Genomic DNA, 20,031 nt, shown 5'->3' on the forward strand with positions numbered 1-20,031 from the left:
TAATTGTCTGTCTCAGTACTCTAGAATATAAATTCCATGCAGACGGGGGCCCTTGTTGTGTTCATTGCGCTAATCTGAGCACCTTGAACAGTGCCTGGCAAGTGGTAGGGGCTCAATACAATCTTGAAGTGAATTAAATTGTGAGAACCTCCAAGAGTCCTTTGGAGTTTGGGTGATATAAGGATCCTCTTTCAAGGGGACAAGCTAGTGGGAGAGGCCCTGAGGATGGGGGAGGGGCTCGAGCAGGCTGCAGGGGGCAATCAGGACAAGCACGTAGTCTGCGTGTGCACAGAAGGCAGCAACTGGTTTAGGTGGTCACAGAGGGGTCCCACCAAGAGGACAGCCTATGGAGTGAGTGTGCGATCAGACCAGGGGCCAAGGAGGAGTGGTCAGTGACCAGGAGACAGGGCACCCCGGAAGCAGGAAACAACATAAAGTGGTGACAGCATGGAGGACTCTCCAAGCCAGCGCCTGCCACAGTCATGGGCCCCGAGCCAGACTGCAACTGCGTAGTCCGGTGAGACCTCCCTCACCTCCTCTGGCTTCAACCTTGGAGGAAAGGGAGCTGGTTAGTGACAGGAAGGAGAGTGGAACAGAAGGTGCGGACACAGTGAGGATACTGAGCTCGCCACCACCTTCCCACAGTAGGTGTCCAAGCTTGAGTCCAATGCAATCTCATAGCAGGGAGTTTAAATCTATTGAGAGAACTATATTCAGTATCCCGGGATAATCCATAATGGAAAAGAATATATATATATATGAAGAAATTAACACAACATTGTAAATCAACTATCCTTCAATAAAAATTTTTTAAAAAGAATATCGTAAATCTATTGAGAGAGTAATAGTTTGATGTTAGAAAACACTGGATTTGTAAAAAGCCTCCTCTAAATGAGAGTCTATGTGAGAATAACAAGAGAAAATGGGGAATCTGCTTGAGATTTTGTTGAAGTTTAATTCTAACGGGCTGGTTTAAAGGACAATGATGAGGGGAAATTTTTTTTCTTTCTGTGTGTACTCCATTGAGTCAGCCTTTCCAATGAGCCTAGCATGTGTAAAATCAGTGAGGTAAGTGTGTACATTGCCCAGCACACTACCGGGCACAGAGAAGACCCTCAGGACATGTCTATGGTTGGTGTAATGTCATTCCATGCAGCCTGCAGAAGACATCCCCAACTGGGCTTCCAGCCTCATCCTCGTTTCCCTACTCAGTTTGCCTATTTCTACACTTACTTGTCTTTTCCATGGAGATTTCTCCGGATCTCCATTCATTCCTTCAAGGTAGAGACTAGAGATTTATCTTTCCTCATAGTCTCATAATTCCTAGTGGTAATAGTGATTGTCAAGATAGCCAAAATCACTGAGAACTTATTAAAATACCAAGCACCCTCGTAAGCAGTTTGTGTGCCTTCTTTCATGTAATCCTCACCACAGCCCTAAGAGGTCATTATCGACTGTGAAAATGAGGCTTTTCAGAGTCTCTGGAACTCGTCTGAAATCATTCAGCTGGTGTCATGGTGTTTGAACACAGTACCGAACAACAAGCAGAGGAAATTAGCCTGGGCCACCCCACATCCTGACAGGTGGCCCTACACCCTGTTGGAACAGGTGTTCATCCCCTACTGCACACCTTGTCCAAAGATTCTTTTTTGTTGTGAAATCAGGAGGGCTAATTCCGTTCCCTTCACAGAAAGTATACTTTGTAATCGTATCACATGTCTGCAAGATGAAAAGCAGCTTTCTTGGTCCAGCAGGTAAAATCAATGCTTCAAATAAAAATTCTTGAGCCTCAATTATTGAATGCAATGGTCCAAACAAACTCTGCCCAGGCAAAAATATTGCCAAGAGTCTCTTTGTCCGTTTCTAATTAAGCATATGTCCAGATCCTCTGCCCTATTCATCCCACTTGGATGCGTGCTTATGTAATGAATCAGCAGGTACCATGCAGTTGCTTTTGCTTTGTCTTTAAACTCTCCATGGTCTTATGTTCCCAGAGGCAGACCAGGGCTCTGGGACTGATGGCCAGCAGGTTGATAACTCCTAGAAGTGGTCAGATTATGTGATTTAGCTGTTGGTAAATGCAGGGCTTGCTAGAGCTCTACATACCTCAGGTATTTTGTTGTACGTATCCCTCTTTCGACATACTCACTGAAGCATTTTCCCAATTAGTGCCGTCTGAATTAATGAGGGACTAGTTAAGGGCATATACTCGTCCAGAGAATGAGAAGGGACTTCTGGAGAAATATTTTTATGGCTCTAACCAGGGTGGTAGCTTCTTGCTTGGAGTGCCGCATTCTACCCAGCTGATTAAAAGATTCTGTTATGACTGTGCCAGTTTTGGGTTTGCTGAATTTTATCAGCTCTTCCATTTGTAAGTGATTCCCTGGAACACAGGTGCACTAATACATATAAAAGGCACATCCTCAGGGAGAATATGAATATCAATTCATATTTTTATTTGCTTATTATTTATGGATCTGCTCACATTGTTAGGAAGAGGCTTGGACCACAGTCTGACTTGAATCTGCCAGTGTATGGGACTATATTTTTCAAATTCTTCCTTTGGCCCAGAGCGTGGAGATTAGATTGGATTTCATGAACTAGTACTACTCATTCCTCCCCACCTGAAATCAGAATACTCATAAGGCAGCAGAAGAGGCCTGGCAATATATCTCCATAGTTTTGGCTGCGAAATGGAGATGGGATGACGTAGCCTTCGCCTCGCTTTGGCTTTTGCACAGACTGCCGTGGTGATTAGGAAGAGATCCTCTGGAAACGACCTGTGCTATGTTTCCTATCCCCCAAGTGACTGTGTTCAGAACACGAGTACATTTCAGGGAAAACACATGGGGAATCGGTCTCTGGCTTTCGTCAAACATCACATCCTAATCCCTTTGAAAATTCCTTTGGATCTACTGTTCCGAATATTTCATGGTTGTATGTATTTCATTAATTTACACCACCTCTCTGGCATCATTCTTAATGCATTCGTGATATTTATTCTGTTAGGTAACTTGGTTAACGATGTCAGGGGCAGACGCAAGTCCTGCTGGAAGGCTGTATTTAATCTGGCTAATGATGAGTCCCCCGCCCCGTGAGACACAGAGCTAGGCCCTTCAGTGTGTTACATCTGTCCCTTATCACAGTCAGGCCAACTGTGGATGGTCATCCAGTTTGTTGAGGAAGAAACTGTGACTCAGGGTGTGCAAATTGCTTTAGCAAAGTCATCCACTAGCAAACTGGCAGAGCTAGGATTACAATCTACATTTGTCCTTCTAAGTCTTATCGTGGAGTTATCAACTGTCAAACCCCAGAAAGGTTTCTGAGCCTCAGTTTTTCATCTGTCCAAATGGAGAAATAATACCTGTGCTGTTTATTTTCCTGGGAAGACACAGAAAGCAGTTGAAATGACATATGAGAAAATGTTGTGTACGCTCCATGGTGCTATAGATGTGGGAGGTGTTACTAGAATGGAAGCATCAGAGGCACACATAAACCCCAGGCAGTGTAGATTCCAGAATCTTTATGACTGACCAAAGCAGGTTCAACAACAGGATAACTAACTATTATGACTCCTTCCACATAGGGTCCTGCTTATATCCTAGCCAAAATAAAATGTTTTCCTTGCATAGCATAGGGATTAAAAATTTTAGGGTTAACGTTGTTGATTTTGTTGGTGACCTTCTGACTGATTTTCTCCAGGGGTCTTTCTTTCCACATATACAAACAGAGGTCTTTTAGTATTCCATTTGTGCCAATAGACCAAACTCTCCTTTAATTTTTGTAACAAAAGGCAAAATTAAAGTATTATCCATATCCACAATACAGGTTAGAGACACTTTAACACCCCCACTAAGCCAAAAAAATAATAATAATGTCATAAGCAGCTGGTGATTTTCAGACTATTATCATTCAGAAAAGCACTGTTTCTGCCCATCCCCCCGCTCCATCAGCATCCATAAAACGTGAGCGGGCTGCGTAATTCCCTGCTTAACTCTATCACTTCTCTAATCACGTTTCCCTTTAACACGTTCATCAGGACACTGCGCAGAGCTCTGGGTATTTCTGTGGCCTTTGATTTGCACATTAAACTTTCCAGCTTTTGAAGTTTTGAAGTAAGTTGTCATGCTAGGGGAAGGATTAAGAGGGGGAGCGGGCATGGCTTCACACCTACGCCCCTCGCTAGACTTCTGCATCTGTTTGCTGCTGTCTGTAGCCCCTTCAAACTTGTAACTGGTAACAGCCAACACCCTTGATGAGAGCCTAGTGCAGGCAGGAGAGGCATCTGAGAACAGCTCACTGCCTGGGAGACAACGGGATGCATCCCTAGAACCACTTTCCCCCTCTACTGGTCTTGCTACCCTTAGTCTGTGTTGGCCTTGGGGTGTCACCATCACATGACTTATTAAGAAACAACTAAATGCAACAAAGAAAATGGATAATGAAAAAGGAAGCTGTAATTTTAATGTAGGAGAAATTTTAGAATAATTGTTTCTGGGTTGTTTTTTTTTTTTGCGGTACGCGGGCCTCTCACTGTTGTGGCCTCTCCCGTTGCGGAGCACAGGCTCCGGACGCGCAGGCTCAGCGGCCATGGCTCACGGGCCCAGCCGCTCCGCGGCATGTGGGATCTTCCCGGACCGGGGCACGAACCCATGTCCCCTGCATCGGCAGGCGGACTCTCAACCACTGCGCCACCAGGGAAGCCCGATAGTATATTTTTAAAAATTATGCCAGTCAATTTTAAAATTAAGATGAAGTGGAAAATTTCCTAAAAGAAATGAACTACCAACTAAGTTAGAAAAAAATTAGACAACCTGAGTAGACCTATAAATATTAGGAAAATTTATATGGAGGGTGACTCCAAAGCTTATCTCCAGCATTTGTAGGTAGTGCCCTATTCAAAGAGCTTGGGCACCAAAAAACATACATAGTGTGGTCTCTATTCTGCAAGGAACTGACGTCCCAGGAGACAGGGTAGATGGTATACATGTCCCGACATGAAAGGGGCAACGTTAGCTGGAACCATCTCCTCGCAAACCTGGGAGTGAGTATCAGCGTTGCTAATAACTGCAGCGGTAATGACTGTTAAGATCATAGTAGGCATCCGTTATGGAGCACTTGATCATGATTTGGGCACTTTGCATACATTATCTCATTTCATTTATTACACACATTAAGCCTATGAAAAAGGTAATTTTAGAGACGGAGAACTGATGCTAAAAGAGATTAAGGAATTTGCCTAAAGTCATCTTGCTAATGATTTAAAGATCTAGATCTAACCCCAACTTAGAGTTTGGGCTGGACGATCAGATATAGGGTTCTCTTCAAGACCCAAGAAGGCAGAGCAGAATACACCACGCAAAAGCTTTGATTTAGAGCAGCTGAAAGGAAGTGCATTTAATCAGTTTTTGTGACTGAGAAATTTTTCTATTAATTTCACTGAGGATTGTTATGTATCATATGCTCTTACACCTGGAATGTAATTTCATTTAAATGTGATTACAATGGTATTTTGCACAGGGCACGAATAAAACTGTGCTTTTTTTTTTCTCCCTCCAGTGTCAATCAATATAGACTTTATTGCTTTCCTCCAGGTTTTTGTAACTAGGCTCTTACAATGCCTCATCACCTGGATTATACAGTCCTAAAGGCTTGAGATGGCACCTATCTGTTTTGACTCGGTAACACCGTTTCATTCTTTCATTATTACTGTGTGTCCCAGAAATACACGGGTTGTATTTCAGTGACTGCCACCGAGCCTGGCATACAGTAGGTATATAGTAAATGTGGAATGAATGTACTCAGTGGCTCACGTGATGCTGAGCTCAATAAATACCAGTTGACATGTCTTCTCATGACTGAAAGAGACTGAAGTCCCAAACACAAGAAAAGACATGAGTTTTCCCCAAGAGGGCTATCCATCTGTCTCCGTTGCCATCACCTAGTTTGATTTCTCCAAAGACAGAGCCATCCATAAGAGTACAGATACATCCCAGCATTGTGATAGAAAGAGTGGGAAAATTGACTGGGGAGGAGTCCTGATGAGAAATGAGGTTCAGGGCTGCCCGTGAAGACAAAAGAGCAGCTTTGGGAGAGAGTGTTGGACAGTGTTGATTGTTTTCAGCATTTTGTAGCATTTCTTTATGGTTTTGCATCCCATGGGATTTTGAACTCCTTAAAGATAGGGATCATGCATCCAGCACAACACGTTGTCGTAAGGATGTACTAAGTAAATGTTTGTTCAACTGACATGAGAATAGCCACCCAATATTTTCTGAGCACCCTCTCTGGACTGCCCTGGCCTCTCTGCCATGGTCACTGCCACCAGGGAAGTCACTGCCCAGAAAGGAGCTAACTGGCTTCTGTGTATGGGAATTGACTGCAAATATTGAAAGACAGAAGAAATTTAGAAAAAAAAAAAAAAAAGGTTCTGAAGAACCTAGGGGTAGGACAGGAATAAAGATACAGACGTAGAGAATGGACTTGAGGACACGGGGAGGGGGAAGGGTAAGCTGGGACGAAGTGAGAGAGTGGCATGGACATATATACAGTACCAAATGTAAAACAGATAGCTAGTGGGAAGCAGCGGCATAGCACAGGGAGATCGACTCGCTGCTCTGTGACCACCTAGAGGGGTGAGATCAGGAGGGTGGGAGGGAGACACAAGAGGGAGGGGATATGGGGATGTATGTATACGTATAGCTGATTCACTTTGTTATAAAGCAGAAACTAACACACCATTGTAAAGCAATTATACTCCAATAAAGATGTTAAAACAAAAACAAAACTGGAGGGGAGTGATAAGTGTGGAAGACCACTGTGCTGTGGTCCTGAGTCCCTTACAAGATAAAGTTTACTTTTTTCACTCTGTACTCTTCCTCCCCAGACTCCCTCTCCAGGCACACACAGGCACATCACCCTAACCCAGGCCAGATGAAAACCTTTAAAGACCCTAAATACAACAAAGATGCCTGTGCATGGCCGTGTGATACAGAAATTAAAAACAGTACTCAGTGACAAAATATTTTTTAAATGTAATTTTTCGGAATTTCACTAAATGTATATTTAAGCCAATATTAAGAGATCTTTTTTCTAGCCTTTCTTAACTTTTGCTATTTTTGGTACTCCTGCTTTTCTGATACCCTAAGCACATGTTCAGTTTGCCCATTGAGTATCCCTCCACTAATGTTTTCTCTTCTGTGTTCTGCACCCTACTTTCCTACTTTACTTACAAAGGCATCCATGCAAACCACTTCCATTCCTTTATTTACTGATGGGTTCATCTCATTTCTCTCTCCCACATTTTATTTCCCTTTATTTCAAAAGACAGATGAACTTGGTGTCCTGTGAGTCAGGTTATTGCCTTATTTGAAAGGTATGTTTTACACCTTCAATCTATAAGCCTTCTCAACTACAAAGATAAATCTCTTTCAGTCAGGTTTTTCTTTTTATCCTTGGAGAATCCTTGGAGCATGCATAGAATCAATTTCCTTTTCTTGAGTTCATGTGCATGTATGTGAGTGAAACAGATGTAATTTTAGATAAACACCATCTAATGAAGTGCTATGCCATTAGGAATAATGCCAAGGACTGGTTCTACACTAGTAGATTTTAAAATGTTAAAAATCCAAATCCTTTTGATAGAAAAACGTCTAATACAATCTGAAGGAAGTTCTGGTCAGTTGGAGAAGTGGCAACTGTTCAACTCCAGCTCCACTGCCCACAAGAGTGTTGCCTTCTCTGACTCAAGGGGGCAGCTTTTCTGGAATAAAGTGAAGTATTTGGCTATTTTTTCCCCAAAGTATCCCCATTTTCCCAATATGGCCAAGGGGAGCTTGTGTGAACGCAGTGGCCTGCTGAGATGAAAGCCATTTTCATTCCTACTGAAAATTAAAAATGCTGTTATGTTAGTCCAGGTCCTCTAAGAAGCAGATGTCAAGACAAAATTAACTGTGTGAGGATGGCTAGGAGAAATATTTGTGTGAAAGATAGTTAGTAGGGAGCTGGAGAAGGTCAAAGAGCCGTCAGAGGCTTCCCTGGTGGCGCAGTTGTTGAGGGTCTGCCTGCCGATGCAGGGGACGCGGGCTCGTCCCCCAGTCCGGGAGGATCCCACATGCCACGGAGCGGCTGGGCCCGTGAGCCATGGCCGCTGAGCCTGCGCGTCCGGAGCCTGTGCTCCGCAACGGGAGAGGCCACAACAGTGAGAGGCCACAACAGTGAGAGGCCCACGTACCGCAAAACAAACAAACAAACAAACAAAAAAAAGAGCCATCAGACTGCTCTACAAATATGACCCTTAGTGAAGGAGAGAGGAAGACGAGGCTGGATGAAGATGTCCTAGACTGTCCTGCAGTCTAAGGAAAGTTTGACAAAGCCATGAAGGAATCCTTGAGCCAACGCTGGCAAACAAAGGCGGCTCCCTGTCCCACAGGACAGAGTCTGCCTTAGTATCCCCTCACCCCACCATCAGTCTTCGGCATGGCCTTGGCGCAAATGCTGCAATGAGTTTCAAAGTGAAGCATCTGAGGCGCTCAGAGATGACACTCCCTATAGGAGGAGGTGCATTAGATATACTCGACCTCTACAGTCCTTCCCTTGTCCCTCAAAGTTGTGCCTCTCCATAAAGTCTCAGGGAGCAACTCCTCCACGGTTTCATGGGCCTTTCTTCCTAAGGAAACTCAGAAGGAGGTTAGTGGGATGAGCTATAGACCCCATGGCTGCTGTGGACCTTGGGGCTGCAGTTGGTACTCACCCTCTCCCTTTCTAAACTCCTCTCATCCTGATCTACAACCCCAGCAGGTGACCGAGGCGTATCTGGTGGTATGATCCAGACCATTATACCTGAACCACCTGAAAACTTGATAGTCATATTCTTGTCAATCTAGGGACGTTGCACATCTTTGCCCACAGTTACCAAGTAGCTCCAGGAGAGGCCCGTGTAGATTACCTGGGTTCCTTATATATCCTCCCGGCCTCCTTTGTGTAAAAACAGCCCTCCATCCTCCTGCTGCTAAGTATCAGTTACCCCTGACGGCATGGTGTCTCTTCTTTTTATGCCCTGGCTCCTGATCAAGAATAGTCTAAAGTGCGCTGGTGGCAGCCAGAATTTGTAGTTCAGTGGCACCTTTGCTGTGCCCCTTTCTAGAGTGTGGCCCCCTTATGGGACTAGGACCTGCAGTCCTGCAGTGCCCATGGTGCACATTGTCACGATATATGTAGGGCCACTTCCGCTTCCATCTCTCGGTTCCTGAGCCCATGTGTCCTTTCTATTGGAGACAGTGCCATAAAAAAGTCTCTGATCTAATAAATGTACTGTATCCTGAAGGACATATCCCATCCTTTCAGAATGCTTCCTCTGAGCTGGCATTCCAGTTGTACCTCCTAAAAATCTGCCCCACTGTTGGTGGTGTATCATGTGTTCAGTGGATCCAAGAGTAACAGATCTGTCCCTGCATCTCCTTCCATGTAAAATGTGTGCCCTGGTCAGATGCTATGCCACTGTGGATTCTACTCCCCAAGCCCTTGTCAGTGGTGCTGGCCAAGGCTGTGCAAACAGGAAAGGCAAACCCATGCCTGGAAAAGATCTCTAGCCCTGTGATGGTGAATCACTGACACTTCCATCTTCCATACAGGTGATGAAGCCCTCTTTAGTACCAAAGATGCCCTCTGGTTCTTATGTCGGCTATTAATTGCTTGTCAGCAACTCTCCATGTCTCATTATCTTTATTCAGGGCATCAGTACAATTTAGCAGTAACCAGCCAACTCCTGTGTCTTTGAAAGCATTTTTCTCTCCACATTTCAAATGCCTGCGCCACCACACCTGCCCCGGCATTTCCCTCTGGGACATTTTCCCAGCTCATGACAGGTGAAATATTTAGCACTTGTACCATCCTTGTGCCAAGATCTATCCATGCCCCACCTACCAATCAGGACAGCATCCTCCTGGCCTGCCGGGTGGAGGGTGAGCCAGTACCAAATCCCATTTTAATGCTCGTATTCTCAGACCGTTCTTAGTGCCACTTGTGTTAGTGTGGGTCCCCTGAGAAGCAGATGCCAAGAAGGGATTAAATATGCAAGGATTTTGCTAAGGGAAAGAGAGGTAGAAAATAAGGGAGGAGTCGGAGAGGACTGTGAGAGCCCTCAGACCCCTGTTCAAAATAAATCTGGATGTAGGTAAGGAGAGACTTCATTCAACAGGAGGAAGGCTCCAATCATGAGATCTGCAAGGACTTGTCTTTTACAGGGAGAAGCAAACAAGGCTAGAAAGACGGGGTGTGGGAGAGTGGGATGAATGAGCACTTAATGCGATAGTTGATCAGGGAATGTTCTTCCCTGTTGTCAGCAGATTCTCGCCAGGGGCAGTTGAGAAGTTGTTCTGTTTCCCAATGCTCAAGGGTGCGCCAAATTTTAGGAGCCTGTGGGAAAGAGAGAAGCCTCATAACGTTGGGTCAAGTTAAGGTAGCAGGCGTGATATCCAGATTGGTTAGTGAGGACAAACAGTGCAGCTAACCATCTGTGAAACAAAGAACAGGATTTGAGGAGTCCGTGTCTGGTCTTATCATCAGTAAACAAGGGTCATCCGTGAGTCTTGTCTAAGTCACAGGGGAAGGGTTACTCTTTGCGGTAAGCTCTTTCCTGGAACACAAAATGGTGGGGAGTAGATTTTTTTCACAACTGCTGGTTTCCGGGAGCACAGGGCTCAGGTGACGTTCGGCATTGTCACAGTGATGCAAGTCTGACCCTGAGTGAAGGAGAGAGGGTAGGGGGGAAGCATCCTAGATTGCATGCAGACTAAGGAAGTTTCAGCAAAGCCATCAGGGTGTCCTTGAGTCAAAACTGGCCAGCAGTGGAGTTTCTCCATGTTTTCCAGGAATGGGTCTGCCCTTGTATTCCACCCACAACTGTGATTTCGGCAGGGAGGAGCCTGTGAGAGGTGTGACACAAGGAGATGGATTTCAGACACAGCAGCTGGGGCTCTTGATCAATTACGCTTCCTATAAAAGAAAGTAAGTCTGCCAGGTGCACACTCCTGGCTGCAGAGCTGGGATGCTGGCTGCTGTTTTATAGACACAGGTTTATGAGCCTGGCTTTGCTAAGCCTTCATTAGAGATGCCTCACCCTCAGTCTGGCCAGATGTCTCTGGAGAATGGGAAACAGTGAGCTCCTGGCGGACAGACACGGTCTTCCTTAACACTCATAAGGCTCTTCATCAATAGGAATGATTTGCCCTGTACCTCTGCTTCCTTCATAACAATTGAAGTCACTTAGACAATGTTGGAGAATAATGAATCACCACCAGCGTAAATACATTCCAAATAAATAACGCTTTGCAGCAAAGGTCGTTCAACTACTGCTCACAGAAGTACACTTTAAACACCTTCCAATTTTATTTGTCAATTATACCTCAATAAAGCCGAAAAAACCCCCAAATTCCAGGAAACCCCGTGGAACATCTAGTTTACTGTTCCACTGAAAACTAAAATACAGCTACTCCTCCTAAGCTAAATCTAGCTCTTCACCTACACCTGAAAATAATGTTTCTTTGGAACACACCCACACGCATTCATTTGTGTATTGTCCACAGCTGCTTTTGCACCACAGTGGCAGAACTGAGTAACTGAGATGGCTGCTGTAAGGCCTGCAAAGTCTGGCCCTTCATAGGAAATACCTGCCTGTCCTTGCTTTAGAGCAAGATTACAAAGAAATGTAAGACCGTCTAGTATTCCAACCATGCTTTCTTATTTTCACAGTGTGTTTACAATGTATTATTTAATTCTCGTAATAATTATGAACCACTTTGTAGAACTTGACACTTTTTCATGAATCTTTAATGTTGGTATTTCATCAAGTCCCACTTTTCCCTCCAGTTCATCAGGAGCTCTGCCTAAGTCTGAAAGGTGCTTCAGGAAATAGGTGTAAAACTGGTACTTTTGGGAGCCTCATTGTATAAAGCCCTAGCCACCAGGTTCTGGTTAAGGTTTACTGTTTATTCTCTCACTATACTTGTTATCGTAATTTTGGCTCCCTTAAAAGCATATCCGAAGACAAGGTTTTGGGTGTGAGCCGCTGAATGCAGAGGTTATCCCAGGAAGCACTGGGAGAGAGCTGGAAAGTGAATCAGAACTGGTAATAAAGCTAATAAAAGCTGTGATAACGAGCAGTTACCACTTGGTGATGGGGGCTAAGTCCTGCTCCTTTGGAAGGCTGTCCCACTGAGGGATAAGGAGCCCGAGATATTATTTATCCTCTATGTTCTGTCCCTTGTCATTTGTGAATGGCCCCTGAGAACTTTAACTCCCTTTCTAGCGTTCTACAGGCAGAAAAAGCTTTTAGGCAAAGTAACACCGGTGCGTGAATTAGGAAGCCATCAGTCTGTATAGGAATGGTCCATCAAAGCTGCAGCTGACACTTGGGGTGGGCCAACAGGAAAGATACTGCACTGGCTTTTGGCATTACTGATTAGTTTCTTGAGAATCTCTGCTAACTTACGAGCGTCTCCCTATAAAAAGAGAAAAATCCATGATGTAGCTTCATATTGCTTGCCTTTAAAAAATATGTTATTTTTCCGATTGGCCTTCTCCTTGTAATCAGCTTCCAACGAATTCTAAACCTCTCTCGTCAGAGCCTTAGAATTGTAGCATCATAGAATTTCAAAGCTAGAAAGGACTTTCCAGTTTTATTATGTTTTCATTAGCAGATGCAGCTGACCTAAAGTTTTACAGCTTTTTTTTTGTCACAGAAACCCCACTTACAAAGGGAAATTGACTTAAAATTTGGAATACATAAGAGTAGAATAAAGTCCACTCTTGAAACAGACCTATAAAGCGACTGCATTTTGTGGTCACAGGTCCTATCGTCTGCCTTGCTCTGGGTATGGAGCTGTAAGTCATTCAGGGGATTTCTCTGTCTGATCAGAGGAAAGAGAAAGGGAGAGAGTGGGCAAGAAAACACCTTCCCAGTGATTTTAACATCAGGATATGGACATTTTTTTGACCCATACATATAGAGAGTCCTGGCAACTTCCTCACACTGAAACAAGGAGTTAGATGTGAGTGATGCATGGTGATATATCGGGCATGGCTGTCAGAGCTCATGATTTGGCAGAAAGGAGATCTATATTCTGTTCTGCAAGGCAGCCTAACTGGTCCCTTTGGCCAGCCTGCAACCAAGCTGAGTCAGTAGATTGAGGAAAGCACACCTCCTTGCAAAGTCAGATGCCCCATTGGCTTCATTTATCTCCCAAAGGAGAAAAGTGGTAACTTACATGGTGGATTTTCTTGTCTTATATGTGTTCCTGTAACATCAGTAAGTTTAGATTCCAAGAGGATTGCTACAGAGTGCAGGCTCTGAGGTTCAATTTTGTCTCATTTAAGAAGCTCAGAATCCACTGGGCTTTCATAGTAGATGAAATCAATAAAAAGGGAGGTGTTTTCAGCTCTCAGGTTTAAGGGAAGTAGGGGACATAATTCATAGTTCTGTTTTCAGGAGATTTTCCTTTTTATGTACATTGAAAAACAGAGCACATTTCTTTTTTCGTGGCTGCAGAAATTGGATCCATGTTCCTTTAGATAAATGGCAAATTATTTCTGGGTCTTTTTTCCTGCCTGCATTATCATGTATAGCTCCATGAGCATAGCTTTTGGATCAACCAGTGACTGAGAGTCGCCATTTAGAATGGGGAGTGAAATTACTAAATAGTCACCACCTTGACTTTTTAAAATAGAATCTGCTACTTATTTTTTGTAAGTTATATGCAGTATATTGACAGGTTACACTTACATTACTAAGTAATGGTGGATACATAATAGATAGATATAGATAGATAGATAGATAAAACCTGTGGGACACTATTCTGTTCCCAAGTTATTGATGACATAAATAACTGAGCCATGGAGCGATTAAGTAATTTGTGTGAGGTCATATGACAATCTGGTTGAGCAGCTGAGAGGGGAATCAGAGTCCGTGCTCTTAACCACTACGCCACATGGCCCTTTGTCTGTTAGAAAACTATAAAGGCAACACACAAGGCTATATTACATACCATCAACGTTTATAATGTACCTATCATCCGGCCAGAGCAGAAATCATCTACCTTTATAAATTAGTAAAGTAAGAATCAAAATGGCTTCAGTCGGCCTCCCAAGTCCCCTTGATGGTGGTGGCTGCCTGGCGAGCTGGTGAACTGCTTCCAGTTGTTGCAGGAAAGAACACAGCGGCCAACCCTCAGTGCCCTGCCCATAGCCCCTTAACTCTCAACAGCTTGGTGCTCAAAGATTCCAAATGCAAACGACTTTCTGTGGCCTCTAGAGCTTGGCAGTTGGTGTGGGCCTGGAATGCCCTTAATGCCCCTGGAAACAGTGGCGGACTGGCTGGAGTTGGTGGAAGGTCGTGGAGGACAACTCTGCTGCCTTCGCCACGTGCCCTCCCAGAGGTCACCAGCGGGCCGAGCCCACCCTGCCCACAGAGCTAACCTCCTTAGGGATGCCCCGTGTCCTGGCTTCCTTCACTTCCCTGCCTTGACTCCCCATTCCCTTCCCCACTGTGAGATCAACTCCCAAATTACTGAATAATTTCTTATACTCAGATCTTCGTCTCAGAGTCTGTTTTGCGGGGAAGAGGGAGTTGTCCTAACCTAAGACAGATACCATAAGTGGCGCTTGACGTGAACACCTGCAGGCCCACCAGGTGTCCTGCTGCCCTGAATCACGCCTGGAGTAGAGGACACTTAGGTGCACGGTGATGCTGTTACCTGTACAATCAAGTAATAGTAGCCACCTCACAGGTTTTGGCAAAGATTTGCATGACTCTCTTACATGTGTTTTCCTGTCAACACTCAGATTGTATTTCTAAGTAAAGTTAATAAGACGTTTGATGATGCATCTGTCCAATGACGACCTATAGGACATCGTTCCTCCTCAGAAAATGATACAGAGGCCCAGCCAATCCTGGTAGATCCCAGTCCTCAGGCCTCCAGGGACAGTTATTACAATCATGAGATGGTTAGAATAAACGAAGGGGGATTACGTTGTTACATGTGTTCTAAGTCATCCTAAATGGTAAAGTTCTTTCCAAAATTTGAAGGATGAACGTAGCTTATTATTGGCAAATTACTAAAGTCTTCTGAGTCAGTCCAGTGACAGAGGGGAAGCAACATACAAAAAGTGTTGAGGGGGTTTCCCTGGTGGCACAGTGGTTGAGAGTCCGCCTGCCGATGCAGGGGACACGGGTTCGTGCTCCAGTCTGGGAAGATCCCACATGCCGTGGAGCGGCTGGGCCCGTGAGCCATGACCGCTGACCCTGCACGTCCGGAGCCTATGCTCCACAACGGGAGAGGCCACAACAGTGAGAGGCCCGTGTGCCGCAAAAAAAAAAAAAAAAAAAAAGTGTTGAGGGATGGTGGGAGGTAGGGGAGACTGGAAACGAGAAAGAGAGATTAAGGTCTGGTTATTTAGCTTCACTAAGCCTCAGTTTGACCACTTGTAAAACAGAAATAGAGCAACTCCCAAGGTTGTAGTAAAGAATAAGTGTTAACGCAGTTCCAGACACTTGGTATTCACTCCACACATGCAAGCTGTATTATTATTACTGTTTGGCTAAAACTACGTAAACTAGCCTCATATCGTCTACAGATTATACTGTAGTTTGCATAAATACATCAGTTTATTTGCATGGACGGCTATAGTCTCTTACGATGTTCAGGAGGGCTAGGGCTCACCAACTGGGTCTCATTGCTCTGAGGTTCCCTTAGCTGTGGCTGCAGGATTTCCTGTGTAGTGATCCAGTGTGTTTTCTCCAACAAAGGACTATTGTGAAAAGTCTATTCATTCCTTACTGCTGCTGCGAGGCGACATCTTTTGGAGACGAAGGTGCAGGGTTCTGTTTTCAAGGGGGTTGGCGGTGCAAATTCATCCTCCAGAGCTACTGGAAATCAATCAAATTGGTCTTCTCTGTGGAATCAGAGGAGAGCCTGTAGTCAGTATGGCTGCTGTGGGCAGAGTAAAGAGGTGAATGTTTGTACCGCTGCTTCCTAGAACTCATTGACTCAGAATAGTTTTCTTGAAGCAAAAAAGACGAAAGAACCAGAGGAGTAGGCTGGAGTTTTTGATGGTCTGCGAAGGCCAGCGTGGCCCTCTGCTTTCCAGGATGAGGACAGCACAGCTCACGAGATGAGCCAGGGAAAGCTTTACTGCAAAACCATCTGTCACTGTGCAGAATCCACTGCCTCCTGAGAGCTTGGTGTGTGTATCACGGAGGTGTGATGTCTCTCACAGCACTGCAGTTTACAGCAACTTGTCGCATGAAATACTTTAGGATGGCTCTCAGTGGTTTCATTTTTAAATAACATTTCTATAAACATACTCATTTTTGATATGCATTTTTAAATGACAGTATAATTATTTCCTATCTGTTCTCTCCCTGTCTCCACACACTCACACACACACCTTTTTATATAATAGAAATATTTGGAAAATAAAAGAAAAAAATGCCCCAAATCCCATCACTCTAATACAGTATTTATTTTTCACTTTTAATATGAATTTTTACAAAGTTATAGGTATGGTTTTGTGTACCCTGATTTTCATAGAACATTCCATCATAAAAAGATGTCATGTTCCCAGACAGACAGTATAGTTCTTACTTTTGTTCGCAGTGTAGTATTCCATGAAGTGGATGCCACCACAATTCTCTGCACTGTTCACTAGTGTTGGACATTTAAGTTGCTTCCAAATTGCTTGTTATTGTAAGTACTGTAGCCCTAGGCATCTTTCTCAATGTGATTTGTCTACCCTTTGGGCTCTTAGGAGAGCTTTCATCAGTTGGATGATAAGACAGAATGTAGGACTGTTTAGAGGATGGAAACAAAGATGGAATCAGTGAAGGAGACTGAGAAGCAGCAGCCGTGAGTGGGGATGGTGGCCTGAGAGTGTGGAACCCCAGAAGTGGAGGTAGGAAGGGTTTCACAGAGCGGTCATCTGAGTCAAAGGGTGCTGAGAGGGAAGGAAAGGAACGCAGAGAACTGACAATTGGGAATTTCAGGCCCTGCAGTAGACACCGGGGTAAGCAACAGGGAGCTCGGACAGCCACGTTCCTCCTCTGCTAGAACAGACTGTCTGGTGGGAGACACAGGATTCCAGAACCACCTAGTGAGCATTTAATGACAATAGGAGACAGTTGGGCTGATGGAAAGGAATAGAATTCTATGAGAGTATATTGAAAAAAGAATCGGACCTGGACTTGGAATGCAAAGAACATGCTAGACAAAGGAGACAGCATATGCAAAGGCCCTGAGGAGGGCGAGAGTGTGACACAGTGGAGAACAAACTATCAGTGAGTCCGGAGCCTTGCAGAGGGGAGAACCGTGCTTGGCGGGACTAGAGGGGCAGGTGGGGGCCAGACTGCATACAGCCTTGCTGACCCTATTAAGGAGTTTGACCTTTACCCTGGGGAGAGCCACAGTCAGATGTGTATTTTGAAAAGCGGACATTGTTTACAGTGTGGAAGGTGACAGGACGGTGGGCTCAGGACCCTGTAGTATTTCAGTAGCAATCACAGAAGAACCTGGGTAAAGGTACTGCCATATATATGTCCCCAGATATCTTCCACAAAGACTAAAGCTGAGGCCACTGGTCGTTTCAATACTATAATGATCATACAGTTGCTGTTACCGGGCAGCACGTGAGAACTGTGTGTAGAATGAGATCTTTGTGGATAAAGCGCTACATATGCTCACAGGATTCTTCACTTCCTCTGAAACTCCGAAGCAAGCATTGAAGCTCATAACCAGCGATTTGCAGCATGGCGATTTGAAGACAGTATTTTTTCTGTCTTTAAGTTTCCATTTAAGTTCAAGAAATTTGGCAATGCAAGCCTTATGTAAATTTTTCTCAGTTAGGATCCGCTGACTGCAAGGAAGTAGTCAGGCTGAAATAATGATGAGGAATGTGAGGGATGCCCTGGAGGAGATTGACAGAGACGCTTGACCCCTTTGGCTTTTCAGATTTCTTTTTACTTAACATTTCTCTTTATATTCAACCAGAGAAAAACCAACCGAAATATTAGGTCTTGGATGGAATAATAGGCAGAACTCCATCTGTTGCAAATAACGCAAATCAACTTAAACGAAAAGGGGGATTCATCGGTACATAACAGAAAAGTCCATAAGCCGACTGATTTGACTTTTAGGTGGATTCAGGAACACAAAGAACCTTGCATTGAGATATGTGTGTTGTTTTCTCAGAAATGTCCATGTCACACGAGGTGGCAAATGGAACGCATGATGACTCCTGCATTCCCATAAAAACCTCTGTCCAAAACGGTGTCCCCTTGCTTTTCCAAATTTCTTCCAAAGAGGAAAGAAGGCCCACCCACTGAACCTACCCCAGATGCAATAAGGAGAAGGATTGGACCCCAGCACTGCCAATCATCTTTGCCCCATGGACAGTGATGACAAGGAGCCAAGACACCTACCCCTCCCCCCGCAGAGTTGTCACTGAAGGGAAAGCAAAACCCTTTGTGTCCACTCCAGAATAGGTGGAAGGTCCATGTGTGTTGAGACTTTGACTAAAAGAAAAAACAAATTTTTTTAATCTTAGAAGAAGAGAGCCGAAACCAGTGAGTGCTATTGCAGATTTCAGAGAAGAGGGAGTGGAGTAAAACTCTTGCTGTCCATTCTTAGTCTCTCAGACTCATAATTCTGCTTCATTGCTCATCCTGAAGAACCAAAATTGGGCCCAAGCCAGAGAAGGGAGTGACCTCTGATTTAGGCAAAGCCCTAAAGCTGTGTGCTTTTACTCTGATCAGTGAGTGGAGTATTTGTTTAGAGTCACCAGCTGGATGGTGGATTTGTTTATTTTTTTAGCAACTTCTTTAGAAAAATCACAAAGGCCCCCATTCCTTCACTGGCCACCACATTGCTGAAACAGCATTTCTCTGTTCACCGCTCTCAGAGCGAGCCTAACAGGAGGCAATAGGAGATGTCAGTTAAGCAGGAGGGCCATTACACTGTGGTTTGGTGTCGGTGTCTTGTTCTTTCTGCAAGCCTGTGTCATTTTGACCCAGTATAGTGGTGCTGCTAAAACCATTCTTGTTCTGGCAAGTTTGCTGCTACCCAGCAAGAGGATAGATTGAAGGTAATGGAAGAGATGAGAAATAATCATACCCTTGACATTCCAGCTTTTGTCTGACTTTTCTTAGTAATTTATTTGGATGAGCATTTCATGGCTGGTCCCAGCATCTTCTCATCCATCTTCAGGAACATCTGAAGGAAAGCCTTAGTCTTTGCTTTGTTCAAGAAGTGATTTTGCCTCTTGATGTTTTGCACTCTTGCAAGGCAATTACTTTAGATGAAGTAAGGTCTGCTCCAAGTTTGAATAGAAAAGGAAAGGGGAATTGATTAATTGGTCCAGGAGTATCTCTGCAGCCAAATAAATGTTATGGTCCTTTAAAAGCAACAGGCTTGCACCCAGTTTCTCATTCCTTTTGGATCCTTGCCCAGTAAACTGCTTTAATTAATGACTGATCTCCATTTTCCAGATCTTTCAAATATCCTAAGTCCAACAGCTGAAATTTATGGTTCACTATAGAGGAAAGAAAAAACCCCATCCTTTAAAACTACCCAGAGTCACGGGGGAGCATGTGTACAGCATCACACATTTCTTCTTATAAACACACATTGAGAAGAATGGTGGAGACTTTATTTTGTGGAATGCAGGATGATATGGTTGTAAACCCATGTGAGTTGTGGCCAGACCCACCTAGGTTCAAAGCCCCATTCTACACTTAATGTTTGACAATGAACAAGCTACTTTCACAGCTATCTGCAACATAGTTGTCACCATTTTCATTCTTTCTGATATAAATAAACCTATAAAACCTGGCATATAATAGCTGCTCAACAAGTGGTAGTTGTTATCATATCTTCTATCATTTTATTTATAAAGTGTGATTGACTGAAGACACAATAAGAAAATTCCCAAGTGGTGTTAGGTAATACCCATTCTTTTAATGAGAAGGAGTTTCTCTGGTTATCC

Source organism: Phocoena phocoena, chromosome 16 (assembly GCF_963924675.1).
Source record: "Phocoena phocoena chromosome 16, mPhoPho1.1, whole genome shotgun sequence".
NCBI lineage: Eukaryota > Metazoa > Chordata > Mammalia > Artiodactyla > Phocoenidae > Phocoena > Phocoena phocoena.